Below are 15,000 nucleotides of genomic sequence, written 5' to 3'. Positions count from 1 at the left end.
GTGGGGCCTTCTCCATTATTTTTTGGTGTCTCCTTTTTTAATTTTTACTTTAATCAGGAGACAGGCATATGCAGTTGACATGTTTCAAATGCTTATTTATTTATTTTTAAGAAAAAAACATTGCCAAGCTTTATTTAGGTTGCAGTGGTTATAGACAACACATCTAACCCTATATCCCACCCCACCGTACTCGGCCCCCTGCACAGGCTCAGCTCCCTTTTCCCTCCAGTCTCACTTCTTGTCCTCCTCCCTCTTGTCCTTCTTGCCCTCCTCCCTCTTGTCCTTCTTGCCATCCTTGGTGGCCTGGGAGGCCAGGGAGCCCATGGCATTTCAAGTGGCCTCATTGTTGGGATCCACACCTGGGAGGTTCTCCAGGACACTCTGAAGGAACTTGGGGTCCTGCATTGCGTCATAATCATCCTCCTCCTTGGCGGGCTCAGGTGTGTCCATGGCTGAACTGGCATCAATGTCAGCTGATTCTGCCTGGCCAAATTCTGCGCCCTGGAGGCACATCTGCATGGCGTAAGCATTCTGTTCTGCCTCAGTCATACTGCTTAGGTCAGGGAGCCCCGTGCGGCCACACTCCTGCTGGCTGATGGTCATCTTCAGCAGGGCATCGTCCGAGTCTTCAGTCCCAGTCGTAGCGCTTCCCACCTCAGCGGCAGAGGCAGCAGCTGCCCACCGCGCCTCCTCCTCCTGCGGCTGCCGCTGCTCTTCCATAGAAACACGCAGGGCCAGGGCCAGCTCACGATCAGCACTGGGATCCACTCCAAATTCAGCCACTGGCACCAAGACCCAGCATGGCACTGCCTTCCCCAGCCAGAATCGGAGAACTGATGAGGGCATCGGCCAAGCTGGGCCCAGGACGCACTGTCACCGGATGAGAACCGCTTCCATCTTTGCCATTCAGTGTGTTTACAAAGGCGGTCAGCTTTTCTGTGCTCACCTCCTCTTCTCCCAAATTGATAATGTCAGCATTTACTTTCTCCTTCTTGAGGCGTTTAGCCAGTTTCACCAGATTCTTCTCATTGTCCTCCATGGGGCTTCCCACAAAGGCAGTGATTCGTATCTTGTGATTCTTGACCTGTTGGTGCTTCAGGGCCAGATGGGCCACGCAGATGCCAGTGCAGAAGGTGATCTTGCCCTTCGGTTGGACAGTGTGGAGCTTAGACAGGATGTGGCCGGTGTCAGGGGTGAGTGTGGTCCGCACTTCACAGTCATTGGCCAGTGTGATGAGGCCCACATTGTTCTCAGGGTTGCTGAGGATCTTGGAGTGACAGACTATGTTGACAGCGTCTTGTTGGGCGTGTAGCCGGGTGGGTAAGAAGTCCCCATTCCGCATATACTCACTGTTGTCCACGCAAACCATAGTGCTTTCCAACACCATCTTGCCGCCTTCCACCCTCTCCGACCTCAAATGCTTATTTAAATTATGAAGTATAGGGGCTTTCCTGGTGGCACAGTGGTTGGGAGTCCGCCTGCCGATGCAGGGGACACGGGTTCGTGCCTTGGTCCGGGAAGATCCCACGTGCCGTGGAGCGGCTGGGCCTGTGAGCCATGGCTGCTGAGCCTGCGCGTCCGGAGCCTGTGCTCCGCAACGGGAGAGGCCACAACAATGAGAGGCCCGCGTACTGCAAAAAAAAAAAAAAAAAATTGTGAAGTATATTTCAGCTGATGAAGGGATTTGAAATTAAAGCGAATATTTGTGCTGGGGAACTGAGGGGAACCTAACGTGGTTTTGCAAATGCTCCTGTGTCTAGCTGTTGCCCACATATACTCTCATTCCTTAGCCTCCAAGCCTCTGTTTGCCTGTAGCTGCTCCTAGAACTTAATTGCCTGCTAGCTAAAACCTCTATGAAAACATTTGGGTAGATAGAGTGGCCCAGGATTTTCTTTTGCTTGGCAAGAACTCACTTGCTAAAATGGTTTTTAATATGTTGGTGCCTCTCTACTGTGCTTCTTTTGCCAGAATAGATGCAGCCCAAAAGATTTGCTTGTCTTCCTAACTCCTTTTTTAATAGCTCATAGCAGTGACTGAGCTATTGATCTGAAGGGATAATAACAACCCTGTATGTGCTTTTTGCAAGTTCTGATATTTTAAGAACTGAGAGCTTTGAAAAAGAACATCGCTTTACTTCACAAACTCAAGGCTTCTTCAAACCAAATAATATACAGCATATGTCATAAAGAAGGTTCATTCCTAGAAATCACCAGATTTAAAGGGAGCAAAGGATGAGGGAGAAGGAATTAAAACAAGTGACAGTACTTGCTCAGAGACTGATGACCAGGGTCAGCTCCACGGGAACACTGTCTCCAGCAGCCCCACTTACTCTTCCTCACCGCATCCCTAATTCATGTTCTTGGCTCCTAAAATACACTTAAAGCACTTCTCAGAAAGATTGAAAGGCACACAGAAAGTAAACAAACTTTTTGGTGAAGTTAACCTTTAGTATATTATTAGTAGTTTTGGATTCTAGGTTGACTCCTCAGTAGGGAAAATAGCAAGCAACATGCCTCATTATAATTGGATATATAAATAACTTAAGATAATACATCTATCATAAGGTAAATAGAAAAATTGGGGGATTTTTTAGCTGCGCACATTTATTTATTTATTTATTCTTGGCTATGTTAGGTCTTTGTTGCTGCGCACGGGCTTTCTCTAGTTGCAGCGAGCTGGGGCTGCTCTTCGTTGAGGTGCGTGGGCTTCTCATTGCTGTGGCTTCTCTTGTTGTGGAGCACGGGCTCTAGGCGCACGGGCTCAGTAGTTGTGGCACGCGGGCTCAGCAGTTGTGGCTCGCGGGCTCTAGAGCACATGCTTAGTAGTTGTGGCGCACGGGCTTAGTTGCTCCACAGCATGTGGGATCTTCCCGGACCAGGGCTCAGATCCGTGTCCCCTGCATTGACAGGCAGATCCTTAACCACTGTACCACCAGGGAATTCCCTTAGCTGTGTACATTTATTAATCCAAGTTCTGGCTAATAAGGTCTAAGAGGACTCCCTCAATTTGAGAGATGTGCCCCACCCCCCAAAAAACAGTCAAAGAATATTTAGGTTTATACTCTTAATTTGTTAATATTACTGTCTAATATCTCATATATTTGTATCTGTTCAGCACCTGGAAGAATTCAGTACTTATTTTTAGAATTTGTCTTAAACTTTTTTAGTAAACTTTTCATTTTAGGATAATTTCAGATTTATAGGAACTTTGCAGAGATGGTACAAGGAGTTCACATATGCCCCTACACAGTTTCCCTTATTATTAGCTTATATTAGTAATGGTACATTTGTCACAATTAATGAACCAATATTGTTATGTTATTCCTAACTGAAGTCCATACTTCATTCACATTTCTTCAGTTTGTCCCTAATGTCCTTTTTTCTGTTCCAGGATCCCATCGAGAATACCATACCATAATTAGTCATCCTGTCTCCTTAGGCTCCTCTTGGATGTGACAGTTTCTCAAACTTTCCTTGGTTTTGATGACGTTGACAGTTTTGAGGAGTACCGGTTAGGGATTTTGTAGCAGATCCCTCAGTTAGGATTTGTTTGATGTTTTTCTCAAGATAAGATGTGGATTATGGCTTTTTAGGAGGAAGACTGGAGAAGTGAAGGGCTGTCCTCATCACATCTTATCCACCATGCATAGTATCAACGTGACTTTCTACTGATGATGTTAACTTGATCACTTGGCTGGGGTAGCATTTGTCAGCTTTCTTCACTGTGAAGTTAGTCTTTTTTAAAACAGATTTTTACTGATTTTTCTACCTCTATGATTCTGGAGAGGAATATGGTTCATTTCATTTATTTATTCAACAGATGTTACTTTGAGTTAAAGAAAACATGGTTTTAGGTAAATTTTAGGGTTTTATTCCCCCCAAGGCCCACTCTTACTAATTGGAGAAATAAACCATATTTAAGGAATAGCCAATACTTTGTAGGTAACAAAAGTTGGTCAAGGTCAAGTTGTTGGTGTACAGTGTATATTTGTTTAGCTTTTCTGAATATACTGAGTTTTTCAACAAAATTCTGTTTGACCACTGATGAATATTGTTAAATAATTTAAATCACATTCTTCAAGTGTTATGGCATCTCAATTATTCATGATTTATCAGTTATTAGACTTTCTTACCTTCTCTTTTCATTCTTTTATTCAGAAGTAATAGTGGAAATGAGACCCTTTCTATCTTCCCAGCTTTTGTATAAGTACAAAGGATTATATAGATATTAGGGATCAGGCAACCTCCTGCTTATCTACATTCTTTCAAATGCCAGTCACAGTAACAGATGAAGATCAGAAAGCACTAGGAAAGGCTTCCCTGGTGGTGCAGTGTTAATAATCTGCCTGCCAATGCAGGGGACACGGGTTCGAGCCCTGGTCCGGGAAGATCCCACATGCCACAGAGCAGCTGAGCCCGTGTGCCACAACTACTGAGCCTGCGCTCCAGAGCCCGCGAGCCACTACTACTGAGCCCACGTGCCACAACTACTGAAGCCCATGTTCCTAGAGCCCGTGCTCTGCAACAAGAGAAGCCACCGCAATGAGAAGCCTGCGCACTGCAACGAAGAGTAGCCCCCACTCGCTGCAACTAGAGAAAGCCCATGCACAGCAACAAAGACCCAGCGAGCCAAAAATAAATAAATTAAAATAAATAAATTAAAAAAAAGAAAGTACTAGGAAAAGAAGAGTTTTGCTATCAAAGAATGAGTGTGTCATGCAGCAGATGAGCCTCTAGGATGAATTTGATTAATTCTCCACAGCAGCAAAGTCGCATAATCAGATGGTGTTGCTTGAGGCTTTCTCTTGCTTTGGAGTTGGATAATCTAAATTGTGTAGCCTCTAGTGGATTTTCATTCTGTCATGTATCAAGGAACGTCTGTGCAGATGGAAAGAGGTTTTCTGTTGGGCTGTGTGTGAGCTCAGTGGAAAGGGTTAAAAATTAGGAATGAATGCATTTAACTCAATTTTTCTTCCTAATAACAGACATCTCTACCAGATTTGATGACACTGCAAACATGAAAGGAGTAGAGACATCTGGGTGTTATCATAGGCTCTGCCACTACTTGTGTAGTTTTGGGGGTAGGTTTTTTTTTTCTTAATAAATTTATTTATTTATTTGTTTTTATTTTTGGCTGCGTTGGGTCTCCGTTGCTGCACGCGGGCTTTCTCTAGCTGCGGTGAACATGGGCTACTCTTCGTTGCGGTGCGGGGGCTTCTCATTGTGGTGGCTTCTCTTGTTTTGGAGCATGGGCTCTAGGCACACAGGCTTCAGTAGTTGTGGCACACGGGCTCAGTAGTTGTGGTTCGTGGGCTCTTGAGTGCAGGCTCAGTAGTTGTGGTGCACGGGCTTAGTTGCTCCACGGCATGTGGGATCTAACCGGGCCAGGGCTCGAACCCATGTCCCTTGCATTGGCAGGCAGATTCTTAACCACTGCGCCATCAGGGAAGCCTGGGGGTAGTTTTATTATGTGACTTCCCTCGGTGGTCCTCAGATTTTCATCCATATAGTTAAGAGTGGATAGGTCAGAGCACTGCTTATACCCCTCAAGACTATGTAAGTTTGTGGTTCAGAATGGGAAATAAGAGTAGCAATATGGGCTGTCCACCCAATTTCATGGTATGATATGATACAGTACATTAGGAAAAAGATTTCTGGGTAATAGCTATGAGGCATAGAGCTTTTTAAGATATGTATTCTGGATTAGGGAAGTGATGGTAGGTAGAGAAAGTGGAGGTGGGTGAACAGAGATCTTTATACACTGAATTCCATATTCCTCTTCCTTGGTCCTTCCCATGTGACAGGTTCACTCTTTCTCTTTCATTGCCGATCTTCTCTGCTCAGGGCCTTGCCTCATGCTGTCTGATGTTGGGAGGGCTGTGAGGCCCTGCTCACTTCCATGTCTTCACTGCTCTCCAGTGGACAGAGCTGGGGCGGGTCAGCCCTGAACGAGGCTTTGGGCCCCAGCCTGTCCTGAGCTGGAGATAATTTGGGAACCTCTGGCTGCCAGCTCAGCAGATCGGCATGTCTGCTAGTCTCATTCTGACTTTGTGTGCTTACATTTTTTAAGGCTGCTCTTGCTTAGTTCCTTGTAATTAAGACTGGCCTTGTACTTCCATGCCAGAACCCGGGCCCGTCTGTGCAGTCCTTGTCTGGGTATAGTGGTTGGTGCCACAGTTGCTCCAAGGGTAGAAATATGCTTTCTTTTAGCCAGGCCTCTCCGGAACTTGAGCTCTGCCTGGACCCATGCCTGTGTTTGGGACTCTGCTACCCATTGTTGATTTTGTTGATGCTCACTGACCAATTGCTTTTTACCAGATTTACCTGTTATAGTATTCTGTCTGCTTTCTCCTTGCTGAGTATCCTGATGTTTGCTCATTGACCACCTATCTGGACCTCTGCCTGTTGCTGCCCGCTCTCCTTTGCCAATTATGCTCTCTTGCCTACCTGGATTTCCTCCTAGAGCTCGCTTCTGAGTCCATCTCCAATTCCTTCCCTCCAATATGGAGGTGTCTCTAGAGATGACAGGGCCTGATCTACCGTACTGCCTGCCTTCAGAAGCTTAATTGTGACAGTCAGTGTTTTCCATTCTGTTTATAAAAATCTGTCACCTTTTAGCTGCCTTAGTTTGTTATTCCCTGATATTATAAACTCACTCCTTGACTTTTTTATTTGATCATGTTTTGGTCTTTCCTTAGAACAAATCTCATGTATCCCCTTTTCAGCCACTTGTTACTTTCACAGGGAGTGGCCTCAAATCATAAATCTTCACATTGGAAGAGACTTTCAAAGACATCTAGCTCAACTTTCCATGCGATGGGCAACTTACCAGCTCCCAAAGTAACCCATCAATAGCATTTTCCACAGCTCTCAACTGGTTTCCTGGGCCCCAAACTATCAATTCATTCATATATTTATTCACTTATTCATTCAGTCAACAGTTACTCAACGTCTACTTTTAGCCAGGCATTCGTGTGTGTGTGTGTGTGTGTGTGTGTGTGTGTGTGTGTGTGTGTCTCTCTCTGTGTGTGTGTGTTTGTCACCATTCCTGTCCTTAGAGAGCTGCTACTCCAGGGGGGATAGAGAAATAAACAATCATGATTGCTAGCTAGAGGCATGCAGTGGGTAGGGGAATGGGTCATTTCTTCTGCATGACTTAAGGTTGGTTCATGGAGGGGCTCTTTCTGCCGCTTCAATTAACACGAACTTTCTGGTGCACCACCAGCTTTTCAGCTACTCAATAAAGAGAGAGGAGAGTCTCCTTTCTGCCTCTGTCTATTGTTGACTTGCCCTTGGAATCATCTTTGTAAATGCAAGTCTTCGTTTGTTACTCCCCTGCTAATAGGCTCCCCATTGTCTACCCCACAAACAGACATCTAGCTCTTTGACACAACTTATGAAGCCCTCAGCCTTCTGGTTCATGCTTGCCTCTCCAGTCCCATACACACCATTTTTCATCAGGCTCTCAGTGCCCCCAAATTTCGTGCAGTTTCCTGGCTACATCGTGCTTACTCACACTTCTCTTGTATATGTTGTTCCTGCTACCTGGAATGACTGCCGGTCTCATCTCCACGGTGAACTCCCGGGGCACTGTGAAAGCCTGACGGAAAATGGTACACAGGGAGGAATAAATCACAACTCTGACCTTCCTTTTCTATTAAGGTGTACTTTGACCTGTTGGCTGCTGTTGCCCCTTATACACCCCCATGCCTGCCACCCGGAGATTGTAAACTACTCTACACCAGGCAGTTATCTCTGTGTCTTCGGCCTTAACACAGAGACTGGCCCAGAATGAGCAGTCAATAGATATGTGTTGGATGAATGGATGAGTAAAGAAATGAAGACATGTCTTCTATAGCCTATTTTTCACTTTAGGTCTCCCTTGGAGCACTGAGAATGCTACTTAAAAGACTCCTACCGTTGTTTTGACTGTAGCTCCCTGCCAACCTAGGACCGCGCTCACTGGCTTATCCATGGCTAGACACCTGCCTGCAACTATCACTGAACAGCCTGCCTGCCATACAGGGAGAAAGGCCCTTTGGGGGTTCGGGGAAGGTTGGACAACTCTTCACCTTCTCCCACCTGGCAGCCTCTGCTGCCAAGATAAGCTTCTCGCATGTCTCTTCAAAACTCTAATCAAGAGAAAGAAATTGCACAGAATGAAAATGCTTCTTTCCTGCTCTGGTAAATCAGAACAGTTGTAAAGTGAGGAGAATTAGTACTTGAACAAGTTCCTGTCTTATTAAGCAATACTTTGAATGAGTCATCTACAAACTCAAGCAGTTGGTGAGAACAGTTAGTGGCCATTTATCATTTTAAGTTGATCTGTTTCAAATAAATAGCAAATGGGATATTTTGGTCCTAAATTATACATTTATCCCCTTCTTACAAGAGCCCTTTTTTTTTTTACATAGTTATATCAATGAGCAGTGAAAGACACACAACACTGTCATGAACTTTGTCCTCCTTGTCTTCCTGTTCTTTAATCATGGATCTTGAACTTTCAGTCAAAACTCAGCAGTTTTAGTTCTATTAGATGTAGATCTCTACCTAAAATAGTTGGCCATTTCTGAGATAGTATGCTTTTCTTGAGGTTTATTGAGATACACTTTACATAAAATTCACACTTTTTATGTATGTACAAGTCTATGAATTTTGACAAACTTAATATAGCTTGTGGCCACCACTGAAGTCAAGATAATAGAATTTTCTGCCACCCAGAGTATTCCCTCGTGCTCCTTTGTAGTCAGTGTCCTCCCAATGTTGCCAACCCCTGGCAACCACTGCTCTGATTTCTGTCTCTATAGTTTTCTCATTTCCAGAACCTCGTATAAGTGAAATCAAAATATGTAGCCTTTGGGACGGCCCTGGTAGGGTGCTGTTCTTCATCTTTATTTGATCTTTAGGCTATCAAAAGAGAGTGAGGGGAAAGGCAACAAATATAGTGAGTGTCTACGTACCAGGCAATGTGTATGTTTATTTAATTTAATCTTAATTGAAAATTGAGATCCAACAAGTCATTTGTACCACTTAAGTCTTTGGAGCTAGTAAATGGCACGGTCAGAACTTAACTGCAGGTTTGTTTGGTAAAAACCCGTGATCAGCCCATTACATTTTTTTTTTTTAACGTCTTTATTGGGGTATAATTGCTTTACAATGGTGTGTTAGTTTCTGCTTTATAACAAAGTGAATCAGTCATACATAAACATATGTTCCCATATGTCTTCCCTCTTGCGTCTCCCTCCCTCCCACCCTCCCTATCCCACCCCTCCAGGCTGTCACAAAGCACCGAGCCAATATCCCTGTGCCATGTGGCTGCTTCCCACTAGCTATCTACCTTACTACGTTTGTTAGTGTGTATATGTCCATGACTCTCTCTCGCCCTGTCACAGCTCACCCTTCCCCCTCCCCATAACCTCAAGTCCGTTCTCTAGGAGGTCTGCGTCTTTATTCCTGCCTTACCCCTAGGTTCTTCATGACATTTTTTTTTCTTAAATTCCATATATATGTGTTAGCATACGGTATTTGTCTTTTTCTTTCTGACTTACTTCACTCTGTATGACAGACTCTAGGTCTATCCACCTCATTACAAATAGCTCAATTTCGTTTCTTTTTATGGCTGAGTAATATTCCATTGTATATATGTGCCACATCTTCTTTATCCATTCATCCGATGACGGGCACTTAGGTTGTTTCCATCTCCGGGCTATTGTAAATAGAGCTGCAATGAACATTTTGGTACATGACTCTTTTTGAATTTTGGTTTTCTCAGGGTATATGCCCAGTAGTGGGATTGCTGGGTCATATGGTAGTTCTATTTTTAGTTTTTTAAGGAACCTCCATACTGTTCTCCATAGTGGCTGAACCAATTCACATGCCCACCAGCAGTGCAAGAGTGTTCCCTTTTCTCCACACCCTCTCCAGCATTTATTGTTTCTAGATTTTTTGATGATGGCCATTCTGACTGGTGTGAGATGATATCTCATTGTAGTTTTGATTTGCATTTCTCTAATGATTAATGATGTTGAGCATTCTTTCATGTGTTTGTTGGCAGTCTGTATATCTTCTTTGGAGAAATGTCTGTTTAGGTCTTCTGCCCATTTTTGGATTGGGTTGTTTGTTTTTTGTTATTGAGCTGCATGAGCTGCTTGTAAATTTTGGAGATTAATCCTTTGTCGGTTGCTCCATTTGCAAATATTTTCTCCCATTCTGAGGGTTGTCTTTTGGTCTTGTTTATGGTTTCCTTTGCTGTGCAAAAGCTTTGAAGTTTCATTAGGTCCCATTTGTTTATTTTTATTTCCATTACTCTAGGAGGTGGGTCAGAAAGGATCTTGCTGTGATTTATGTCATAGAGTGTTCTGCCTATGTTTTCCTCTAAGAGTTTGATAGTTTCTGGCCTTACATTTAGGTCTTTAATCCATTTTGAGCTTATTTTTGTATATGGTGTTAGGGAGTGATCTAATCTCATACTTTTAAAAGTACCTGTCCAGTTTTCCCAGCACCACTTATTGAAGAGGCTGTCCTTTCTCCACTGTACATTCCTGCCACCTTTATCAAAGATAAGGTGTCCATATGTGCGTGGGTTTATCTCTGGGCTTTCTATCCTGTTCCATTGATCTATCTTTCTGTTTTTGTGCCAGTACCATACCGTCTTGATAACTGTAGCTTTGTAGTATAGTCTGAAGTCAGGGAGCCTGATTCCTCCAGTTCCTTTTTTCGTTCTCAAGATTGCTTTGGCTATTCGGGGTCTTTTGTGTTTCCATACAAATTGCAAAATTTTTTGTTCTAGTTCTGTGAAAAATGCCAGTGGTAGTTTGATAGGGATTGCATTGAATCTATAGATTGCTTTGGGTAGTAGAGTCATTTTCACAATGTTGATTCTTCCAATCCAAGAACATGGTATATCTCTCCATCTATTTGTATCATCTGTAATTTCTTTCATCAGTGTCTTATAATTTTCTGCATACAGGTCTTTTGTCTCCTTAGGTAGGTTTATTCCTAGATATTTTATTCTTTTTGTTGCAATGGTAAATGGGAGTGTTTTCTTGATTTCACTTTCAGATTTTTCATCATTAGTATATAGGAATGCCAGAGATTTCTGTGCATTAATTTTGTATCCTGCCACTTTACCAAATTCATTGATTAGCTCTAACTACAGGCCAATATCACTGATGAACATAGATGCAAAAATCCTCAACAAAATACTAGCAAACAGAATTCAACAGCACATTAAAAGGATCATACCCCATGATCAAGTGGGATTTATTCCAGGAATGCAAGGATTCTTCAATATACGCAAATCTATCAATGTGATAAACCATATTAACAAATTGAAGGAGAAAAACCATATGATCATCTCAATAGATGCAGAGAAAGCTTTTGACAAAATTCAACACCCATTTATGATAAAAAAAACCCTGCAGAAAGTAGGCATAGAGGGAACTTTCCTCAACATAATAAAGGCCATATATGAGAAGCCCACAGCAAACATCATCCTCAATGGTGAAAAACTGAAAGCATTTCCACTAAGATCAGGAACACGACAAGGTTGCCCACTCTCACCACTCTTATTCAACATAGTTTTGGAAGTTTTAGCCACAGCAATCAGAGAAGAAAAGGAAATAAAAGGAATCCAAATCGGAAAAGAAGAAGTAAAGCTGTCACTGTTTGCAGATGACATGATCCTATACATAGAGAATCCTAAAGATGCTACCAGCCCATTACATTTTAATGCCCCTCTCTGGAAATGAGTGTCTGAATGTGGCAGGGGAGGGGCGGGGCAGGGAACCGGGTTGGGTATGGGGGGCTGGGGGCAGGACTGCAGGGAGGGTGGAGGAAAGATTGACTGAGATTAGGAAAGGGAGAAACGTTCTACCACCTTTCATTGCCATCTAAAAACCTGAGCTTTTTAGATATCTTGGTTTTCATCTTATCTCTGCCATTTACTTGATTTATAGCACATTTGTCTCTCTGAGACTCATTTTTTAATTTTGTTTTTAATTTGAAATGTAGACAGACTGTTAACTTTGGTTGTTGTGAGGAATAAAGATAATACATGTAAAGTGCTGTGCGCATAGAATGTGTTCAATATAATGGTGTCCATTACTGTCATCATTATTAATTTCCTACCATTAAACATACTTTATAACTGGAAATAATTAATTTGGGTTTGGAAAATGATTTCTTTAGTTGTTTGTTTAATTCTTTTGCCAGGATAGCCTAGAGCAAGTTCCTTTTTATAAGAATGGACTTAGTTTCCTCTATTTTTTACCCACCTCCTAAGTCAAAACAATACCAGTTTACTAAATCAGTTTGAAATTTGATTTAAAACCTCCTGCTGAATGCTTTGGGCTCTGGAAATGATAGTGTGCATGTGTGTCTGTGTGTGTGATCTGGAAGTGGTTGTCTCAGCCCAGAGGACTGGAGATGCCACTTTCATTTTACAGGAGCAACCAACCATTGATATCCAGCTTCAGTTCCTTTGCTCATGCAGATCTGATAGTTTCTGAGTCACTGAAACTCTCTTCTCTGACACAAACCACTTCAGGCTGTTTGGAGGTAATGATTCCTTTTTTTGGTAAGGTTATTTTGGTTATCACAAGTAGGGCCCAACAACTTCGGTGTTTCATCAGTCAAGTCAGGAGGTAGCAATGAGAAAAAAGGCTGACTCTGAGAAAGGACATCAGGCCACCATCAGGTGACCTTTCTACTGTCCAGGACCTAAGGAGGGTTTCTGGCTCCAGCTGAAGCAATGCATAGCCTTTTGGGAATTGATTTTCATTATTATTTGATTTCCTAGCAGTATACTTCCAACTAAAAATGCCGTTTGACAGATGAAAGGAAAGGAAAATCAATTGTATTTTGAGAATGTTTGGATAATATCACACCATCCCTTGGTGTTGCTGCAAATCAGAATTGGTGGTCACTAGTCATTTTTTTTTAACAACTTTATTGAGGTGGGATTGTTATACAGAATACTGCCCATATTTAATGCATACAATTTGATGGATTTAAACATATCCATACACCCTTGAAACCATCACCACAATCGGGATAATATACATATCCATCACCTCCAAGAAAGTCTCCTGCCCTTATGTTTATTTGTGTGTGTGTGTGTGTTAAGAACTCTTGAGATCTACCCTCTTAAGAAATTTTTAAGTGAACAAATACAGTATTTTACATACTACTGTTTTCAAAGCCCCTTGATAACATCTTCTAGTATAATTGACACCTTAAGTAGGGTAGGTCTTATTTCTACTTTATGATGAAAAAATAGACCTATGGGATATGTTTTCCCAAAGATCACCTTTGGATATTGTGCCAGTATCCAGAACCCAATTTTGGTTTTTGTCCAGTGTTCTTTGCATAAGACCTCTGGGTCTTAAGCCTGATCTGGCTCATTGACCTGGTAAACCTTCAAAAACCAAATGTTTAATGACCACCTTTGTCCCCACAGTTAGGATCAACAAATGTGATTGATGTCAGCTTCAAAGAGAGTTCATGAAACAAGTAGTTGGTGGAAGATAGTTTTGAGAGGAACTTCTACCCTTCACACGTGTAACTTTCCCTTTCTAGATTGCCTAGACGGAGACTTCCAGTGTCCAAGCAGGAATGTTCAAAGGTTGGTCATTAAACTTTTGGGGTGGTCTTAATTAAAATGTTGGGCAGTGAGGTGAGGCCTAGCCTGGTAGATTTGGTGTGGCCTCTTGAGTAGTTACTTTGTGTTAAACACTTTCCTAATCATTACAGGGGCATAGAGATGAAAGCAAAACAAACAAAAAATAGGATTCTACTCAAGCCAGCAGACAAGGTGGAAGCATACACAGAGATGCTTCCATTTCTGCTTACTCCAGTCCATCCTTCATTCTGCCAGCAGAGCAGTCTTTTGAAAACACATGCCCTTTCCCTGCTTAAAACTTTCTGGTGGTTCCCTGTTTCTCAGAGGACCAAGTCGAAGCTTCTTATCAGGACATAAAAGGCCTTCTCTGATTTTGCCCAGCTTCTCCCTCTGTACCCACCCCTCTGGCCAGGATCCCAAATCTCAATACCCTGGTGACCTGGATTGGGCTATGTATGAGGCGGGCGCTCCTTCGTGCCCAGGCCCAGTTCTGTCCTATGCATTCTCTCTCATGTCTAGTTTCTCCAGAGGTGCCACTTGAATGGATGCATGTTTCTTCATTTGTAGTAGGGGGATGATGGGACTTCCCTGGTGGTCCAGTGGTTAAGACTCTGTGCTTCCAATGCAGGGGGCGCAGATTCGATCCCTGGTCAGGGAACTAATATCCCACATGCTGCAGCCAAAAATAAAAAGGACAGTGTAATAGGGGGATGAATATTGGCACCTACATCATGGGCTTACTGTGAGGATTCAACCAAGTAACGCATGGTGAGGGCTTAGGCTGTGCCTGGCATAGAATATTTGTTCAATAAATGGTAGCTAGGTTTTATTATTATGCAGTAGAAGAAGCAAAGGTGTGAGGGTAAAATCAATATTTCTAGGTGCTCAGAGCACGTCGTGATTTTTCATGCCTCTGGGTGTTAACTCATGGTGGGCCCTCTGTCTAGAATGCTGTGTTAGTCTGGGTCCTCTGAGAAGGAGAAATTTAGGATTAAACGGCAAGGATTTTATAACCAACCACCTATGTGAGAGAGAAGGGGGGTGGGGGAGGGGGAGATGGGAAGGGTGGGAGTGCCCATGATGCAAGTCCATGATGCACGCCTGACCCCTAGTGAAGAGGAGAGAGAGTAGCTTAGGTGGAAGCTCTCTAGACTGCTATGCAGCTGAAGAAAGTTTCAGAAAAGCCTTTGGGGAGTCCAAAAGTCAGTGATCAGTACAGTCCTGTCCCTGATGTACTGTCATTGGTCAGGTGCAACCCATTGGAAGCGAGCCTTCAGCACAAACACTAGGATGAATTTCTGAGGCAGCAGCTCAATTGTGCTCCCTGTCCTTGGAGGCCTTTCCTCTTCCATTGAACTCCTGCTTGTACTTAAAGGGCC

At 43.1% G+C, this 15,000-nt stretch overlaps 1 protein-coding gene and 1 pseudogene across 3 annotated transcripts in view; one reads left to right on the top strand and one right to left on the bottom strand.

Annotated features, from left to right (window-relative positions):
- The window catches only part of ATP11C (ATPase phospholipid transporting 11C (ATP11C blood group)), a 168,309-nt gene that overhangs the window by 24,856 nt on the left and 128,453 nt on the right, over positions 1 to 15,000 (top strand). The window lies entirely within an intron of this gene.
- LOC309978224 (26S proteasome non-ATPase regulatory subunit 4-like) lies at positions 232 to 1,828 on the bottom strand (annotated as a pseudogene). The gene has a single exon. The product of its transcript is annotated as a 26S proteasome non-ATPase regulatory subunit 4-like (transcript).

This window comes from Leucopleurus acutus (assembly GCF_964270905.1).
Source record: "Leucopleurus acutus genome assembly, chromosome: X".
Lineage (NCBI taxonomy): Eukaryota > Metazoa > Chordata > Mammalia > Artiodactyla > Delphinidae > Leucopleurus > Leucopleurus acutus.
The sequence above is the reverse complement of the archived record's forward strand: the minus strand, read 5'-3'. Positions and strand labels throughout refer to the sequence as shown.